We start from the raw sequence: 7609 nt of genomic DNA, 5'->3' as shown, positions 1-7609 counted from the left end.
AATTAATTTTAACACCATGTTAGTATCAACTAATTATGATTAAAAAAATAATATTTAATTTTATAGTTATATGTGCTAAAATGTAATTTAATTTAAAATTAGGGGTCATTGTGTTTTACCAAAAGATGATAATGTAATTATTATATTACATGGGCCAAAGTGTAATTAGTTAACAAAGAAACATTAAGATAAGGCACCTATTTTGGATTTCGATAAGTAAAGCTAATGGCAACCCGTTTTGGATTTGGTGAGACCATGGATTTGGATAAGCAACGTGGTCATTGATTGAGGCCAAGTTGCTGCTAAATACTCCTATATATAGGAGTGGTTGGTTTGAGCAAACAACAAGAAGAAGGGAGCGCAGTGGAGCAAGCGAATGGGACAGAAATTAGGAATCGATATTAAGGTGAGTTTTATTATACTTTAAGTTACCATAAATTATTTTATGTAAATTATGTTTCGTAAATTATATTAGCTTTATGAATTATATTATTTGTTTAATGAACCTTATTTGCTTAAAAAGGAAATCCCATAGATATAACTGTTTATTAAATATTTTTTTGTTGACAACTTGATAATTGATAGCGTGAGCAATTATTTCATGAGTACCACCACGGAGGTCCCATGCCTTGGTGGACTTAAAGAACCATTGCCTTCTAATTAGTCACTTTAGTACCCTTTATTTGTCATGGATCCATTGACTTTTTGTTCTGTTTTATACCGTGGTTATGATTATTTTGCTTATTTGATTTCTGCATTATATGTCTATTTTTTAAATTGTTTATTTATTCGAACCAAACTATTCACCAATTAGTCTAAAAAACTACCATGGTGACTTTTATACCCTTATGCTCTCTATATAAAATTTCTCACTCTGCCATATGCTTATAACTATTAAACGCTTTCAGATAATGAGGCTTAGGAAAGGATTTTAACCCCTTGCTCATAAGTTAGAAGTAGTAGGGCCAGGGCGTAAAGTAGGCACAGGGCACTTTTGTAAACATAGTCTAGCTTTGGCAATGTAAATAAATAAAAGCTCCAATGTATGTTTTTAATAAAATAATTATTTAGGTATCCTTTTAATTTACTCCACTATGTTAGTAAATTTTAAATTGACCTTTGATGACCATGATTATTAACTAGTCACGACATCTAACCTCTAGGTACCGGGTTAGGGTTGTGACAAAAACCAGAACCCCCAAAACCCTAAAACCAAATGCTATAATCGGCAGGGATGCTGCTAACCCCTTTCTTGGAGCAACGAACAAACCTACAACAGTTTTTTAAAAAACCTATCCGAGGGATAGTACATCGGCAGAGATGCTATCGACCTCTTACTTGGAGCAAGGAACGAACCTGCAAGGGTTTTCTAAAAAAACCTATTCGAGGGATAGTACATCAGCAAGGATGTTGCTAACCTCTTGCTTGGAGCAAGGAACAAAGCTACGACAGTTTTCTAAAAAACCTATCCGATGGATAGTATATCTGCAAGGATGTTGCCAACGTCTTGCTTGAAGCAAGGAACAAACCAACGATGGTTCTCTAAAACACCTATCCGAGGGATGACAGGGATGTTGCCAACCTCTTGCTTGGAGCAAGAAACAAGCATATGAGGCCTCCCTAAAACATAAACCCTAAACAAAGGTTTCTTTAGTATACTTTGGCAGTCGTGTTGTCACTTTAATAACAATATTCAAAAGAAACAACCAAATTTCCATTCAAACACACAATCAAAAAATGCACTACCAAAAGATCGACTTTTAATCCTGTCACAACCCAAACCCGCCCCTAAAAGTTTAGGTCATGACGGGCCTGTACTTAGGCCTCAGAGACAAAATTTCAAAATATTCAAATCATATCGAGACCTAAAGTGGAAGTAAAACAAAAATAATAAATGTCCATTGAGCTATGCATACATGATGACCTAAAAGAATTAAATTATTTAACTACACTTTCCATATTTACATATACAATAACAGAGCTTATAAAGATCTCACACACTATATGAAAGACTTCAAACAAAACTAGGCTTGACGAAATAACACCACGCCTCAACACAGAGGCACTTCCTAGGAGGCTTGACAGAGAGGCAAACTTCAGTACAAACTCTAATGTTGTTCCTTCGATGGCTCACCTACATATATACATAAAGTAAAAGGGTGAGCTAACGCCCAGTGAGTAATAATAAAGTAAAGAGGTTAATGAATAATGTCCTTAACATGAGGAAAACATATTTCACCAGTCTGAAACGTATCTTAAACCACGTTAAAACAAACAGTTATCATATCAAAATCCATGCTTTTTCAAATGGAATACATATCTGAAACCATTACAAAACATTTTACATGGTACGTGGTACATCCACTTATATAGAGGGTCAAAATCACATTTCAAAATAGGACATCCATTCATTCATATAAAATAACATTTCGTAACATGAGTCGTATAGCGATGTAAAAACATTTGTATTCATATCACATTTTATGAACGACCTCGGGTCCACGTATAACAAAACAGCCTCGGGCCCAATCATATATCAAAATGGCCTCGAGCCCAATCATGTATCAAAACGGCCTCGAGCCCAATTCATGTATCAAAACAGCCTCGAGCCCAATTCATGTATCAAAATGGCCTTGGGCCCAATTTATGTATGTATGGACCCAAGAGGTGACTCGTACGGATTCTAGAGATGACTCCCACTGTAACACATAGTTTTGTACAACACTTTGCTCCATACCAGAAATCAATAAGTCATAAAGACCGAACAATTAATATCATGTCATAGCATAACGGAACGGATAAACGGAATGGCCTTGGGCCCACCATATCATATAACAAACAATTCACATTTCTTGTTCATAACTCATTTCACATTTCTTGGAAACTTGTGCATTTTGACAAAATAGGATATTTAGAGAATCATATCGTACATAAATCAAAATAGATAATGAAAAACATATCGTTACAATACTATTACTCACAGTGATAGGCTTCTGGTAATAGTTGGGTGATGTTCTCATCTTAACCTACAAACACAATTACATAACACAACATATCGAAATATATAATTACTCTCATAATCAAATTTACTTATCTTAATCTTTACTTAATCAAATAAACCGATCCCTTACTTTGCTCCGTAACTTATTATTTATGTTGGTTCTAAACTCGTTAGTCCTCAATGGGTTATAATTCAAATCTAGAAAAATAGGAGGAAACAAAAGAAAACTGGGTTAAGAGAAGAAATAGCATGAAACGGTTAGAAAGAAAGTGAACAACCTTCACTAATTTGAACATATCTATTTACGTACAAAGCATTTAGGTGTGAGACCACCACCATTAGAAACTAGACTTTCGGGGCTTGAATTTAGGCTCAAAAATCACTTAAAAGGGAGTCCGGATAAAGGAGATATGCCTATTTAAAGTTAACTGAAATAGGGCAATCAGCACATGCGGAAATCCAAACCGCACGTGCAGTTCTGGGCTTCCAGCAACAAGTCCAAAATTTCAGTACGTTCTAAAATGGTTTCCTTGCATGTTCTTGGGCTAAGGCTCATTGAAACTCAACATAAACTTCATAAATTCATTGATAAACATGGGAATAAGATTTTTTTCCAAATCAAAAGCATCAAGACTTTTTAACTCAAGAATCAAGAACCTTTAACAAAAATTGATAAACTCTATTTTTGTTACAAAACCTAACTTTTCTTCCAAATTCATATGGATCTTCATTTCATATGTAATTTTATGAGTTCAAACCATACAAAACCTCAAGATTAAGGCTCAACTTCTCACAATCAACTTCAAGATAAGCAAATATAAGGAAATTAACTCTCAAATCTAACAAATGCAAGGAATCCATGTTTAATTTCAAGAGTATAATTTGCTCAAGCTTATGAGTTACAAACCCTAACTCGTTTGAGTGTGATATTTCTAATTTAAGTCTTGATATTACACAATTGAAGAGGTATTCCAAGAGTTTTAGTTGATTTACACATACCTTGAATTAAATCCTTGAATTTCTTTACAATTCTTCAAATCTCCAAGCTTTAGATGCACTTTCTCTTTTCTCCCCTTGGTTCCTTCTCTTGATGTCTCCAGAACTCTCTCAATCTCTCTCTCTCTCTCAGATTTTTTTCTTTCCTTTCTTTTGTTGAGTTTATCTCAATTAAGATCCATATACCTATATATAAATGTAAGATATAATATTTAATAAAATTAATTTAATTCATTCTGAATTAGATTCTTACAAAACTTCACACTAGACTCTAAAAATCATGTTGATCATAACTATATGGTTGGTTTCAATTTATCGTGCCTCTAAGGTTTTCAATTTTCAGTCCAAAGGTCACAATTTCAACAGATTTTCTTATAACCGACAGATACAACTTCAAATCCTTATAATTCACATCCTTGGACATGCAATTCCACAACCACATAATTACACTAATCATGACTAATCACAAGTCCCACATAATTTAATTAATCTAATTTGACTTTCATTAAAGCCCAATTAATTATATTTAAATTATCAATCTAAATCAGAATTTTTAATCAAACTCCCAAAAGGCTCCAAAGATCAAATTAAACTTATTTCCATCATCAATTGTGATTTCTCACATCAGTACGACCCTCAATTTCAAGTCAAACTCAAGGTCTCCATCAACAAATTACATACTCAAATTGAATACCTCATAAATAAATTGAATTTGCAATGATCTTAAGTCCCACTCCTCATAACGTAATTAACTCCAATTCAAACCCAATTAACCAAATTTCAATTTCACAAATCTGAATCGAATATTTAATTAAACTCCCATATGGTCCGATACTCGAAATTAAAATAATTCGACTCACTACTTATCCTTTCTTGAGTCAATCAGGCTTTCAATTTCTAATTCCAAATAAATCTTCAATAGAATCGTATACGACTCAGTTTCCATAATTTTCATAATGCCCAAATTAAATCAAAATAGTATGTAATTAAATTTAAATCTCTGTCATTGATTAAATATAAAATATTACACGATGGGGTTATTACATTCTTCCGCCAAACTTGAGCCACTTGTATTGCAAATAATTCACCAACTTTGTCTCATCCCATTTCTATTCTCAAGTAACTTCCTTACCATTCTATTTTCCCATCACAGGGGTTTAACTCATTATCATTTATTACAAGTTATTTAACCAAATTGGTTTAGTCACCAAAAATTATTCTGTAATGTGTAATGTAATGACAGGTCTCAACGTCGATTTCCTAGCATCAAAACACAAAATACATCGTCCACAACATTCATATATTCTTGTTTCACCATCCACACATGTCTCCAAATAATTCACATGTTCCCCAAATAATCAAAGCTCAATCTCAAATGATATTTATGATTACACTCCCTTGTTTCCAATGAATCAAAATATTTTGTTATTGACATCCATGAGTCTTCAACATAGGCTAAGTATCTAATATGACCTTAATATCGAAATCAAATATTGGTTCACAATTTGCTCGCTACTAGCTTAAACACTTGACATAACGGTCTTAATACATCGAAGTGTCCCTATTCTAATTATCTTAGCATTTCAGATCAAGTTTCAATTATCCACACAAAAGAATTCTAACTCTCCAATAATTGTTCGAGCATACATAGGAACACTAACTCCAACTTAACACTTCTTGCATTCATTAACAATATGTTTATTGATCATTCTTACCACAAAACGTCCCAACACATTCCTTGATTCTTTTGTGGAGTCCACACTTGACTTCTTCTTTTGATCTTGTATTCAACAAAGATACAAGATTCCACGGAACATACATAATGTCTTTCACCACATCAACATACCTTATTCATATTAAACAATTTCTAACTCTCAATCATTATAATTCCATACACTATCGATCACCAAATATCTCAATCACTATAGTTCCACATACTTCATTGATCATCAAATGGCTCAATCTCCCACATATTCTCATAGATATTCTCATAGTCTAATTTAACATGCAACGCATATAATTTCATGGCTTCAAACGAAGATCAAAATCTCTTATCCTATCTTGTTTCCACAAATCAACATGCTTGTACTCACCATTGTTCTAATCAAAACATCAAAATTCCATAATCATTCCTAACCTTAGCCTCAATACCACATTTATTAAGCAAACACATTTCCATTTCCTTATAATTACCAAATTGTCAAATGACTTTCTTAATACTTAAGCTAAAAGAAACAAACACATCTTGATCTCCACTTATCATCAAAATTCCCTGAGGACTTCTAATTTTCAATCTCAATACTTAACTTATTACACACGTTCCCATATATCTTTCAACTTTGTTACTATATACGTGCAACTTAAATGTATGCTAGACACGCTAATGCTCAATGGACACGTGTGTGAGATCTTAACTCGTGCTCAAATACCAACTGTCACGACCCAAACCCGCCCTTAAAAGTTTAGGTCGTGACCGGCAAGTACTCAGGCCTCAGAGACAAAATTTCAAAATATTCAAATCATATCGAGGCCTAAAGCGGAAGCAAAACAAAAATAATAAATGTCCATTGAGCTATGCATACATGATAACCTAAAATAATTAAACTATTTAACTACACTTTCCATATTTACATATACAATAACAGAGCTTATATAGATCTCACACACTATATGAAAGACTTCAAACAAAGCTAGGCTTGACGAAATAACACTATGCCTCAACACGGAGGCACTTCTTGGAAGGCTTGACAGAAAGGCGGACTTCGGTACAAACTCTAATGTTGATTTTTTAATGGCTCACCTACATATATACATAAAATATAAGGGTGGGCTAATGCCCAATGAGTAATAATAAAGTAAAGAGGTTAATGAATGATGTCCTTAACATGAGGAAAACATATTTCACAAGTCTGAAACGTATCTTAAACCATGTTAAAACAAATAGTTATCGTATCAAAATCCGTGCTTTTTCAAATGGAATACATATCTGAAACCATTACAAAACATTTTACGTGGTACGTCGTACATCCACTTATACAAAGGGTCATAATCACATTTCAAAATAGGACATCCATTCATTCATATAAAATAATATTTCGTAACATGAGTCATATAGCGATGTAAAAACATTTGTATTCATATCACATTTTATGAACGACCTCAGGTCCACGTATGACAAAACGGCCTCGGGCCCAATCATATATCAAAACGACTTCAGGCCCAATCTTTAACCAAAAAAAATGAAAAAAGAAAAAAAGAACTCAAGCAGAGTCCATCAATTTGCAACAGGTGGATTTTTAGCACCAACACCTTCAGCAGTCTCCTCACTTGGCTTTTCCAAGGCCTCTTGTCGAGGGTAAGGGATGTTCTTTTTGAGCTAAGAGTCCTCTGGAACATCAGCAGCTTGAACTACAGCCATCCATCTGTCTTCAAATAGCATGTTCTCCAACTTGACGAACCATAAACGGCAGTGGCCTCATTGTAACCTTCCTCCTTCACAGCGTTGTAATAATGTTCACAGCGTTGTTTTTTCACGTCGGAGTAGGGTAGACAATTTAGTGTTTTGGGGATGTGAGAGATTTTCTACCTATAATAAGGGAGACATTTTTTCTA

At 33.7% G+C, this 7609-nt stretch overlaps 1 long non-coding RNA gene across 1 annotated transcript; it reads right to left on the bottom strand.

Annotated features, from left to right (window-relative positions):
* Positions 1 to 1873: 1873 nt before the first annotated feature.
* On the bottom strand, positions 1874 to 4137 carry LOC114257313 (uncharacterized). The gene is made up of 3 exons (XR_003627533.2): positions 4001 to 4137; positions 2982 to 3026; positions 1874 to 2134 (listed from the first exon to the last, which is right to left on the bottom strand). It is a non-coding gene; the product is annotated as an uncharacterized LOC114257313 (long non-coding RNA).
* Positions 4138 to 7609: the final 3472 nt, after the last annotated feature.

This window comes from Camellia sinensis, chromosome 13 (assembly GCF_055761805.1).
Source record: "Camellia sinensis isolate YWXY chromosome 13, ASM5576180v1, whole genome shotgun sequence".
Lineage (NCBI taxonomy): Eukaryota > Viridiplantae > Streptophyta > Magnoliopsida > Ericales > Theaceae > Camellia > Camellia sinensis.
Note: the sequence above shows the minus strand (reverse complement) of the source record. Positions and strands in the feature narration are given on the sequence as shown.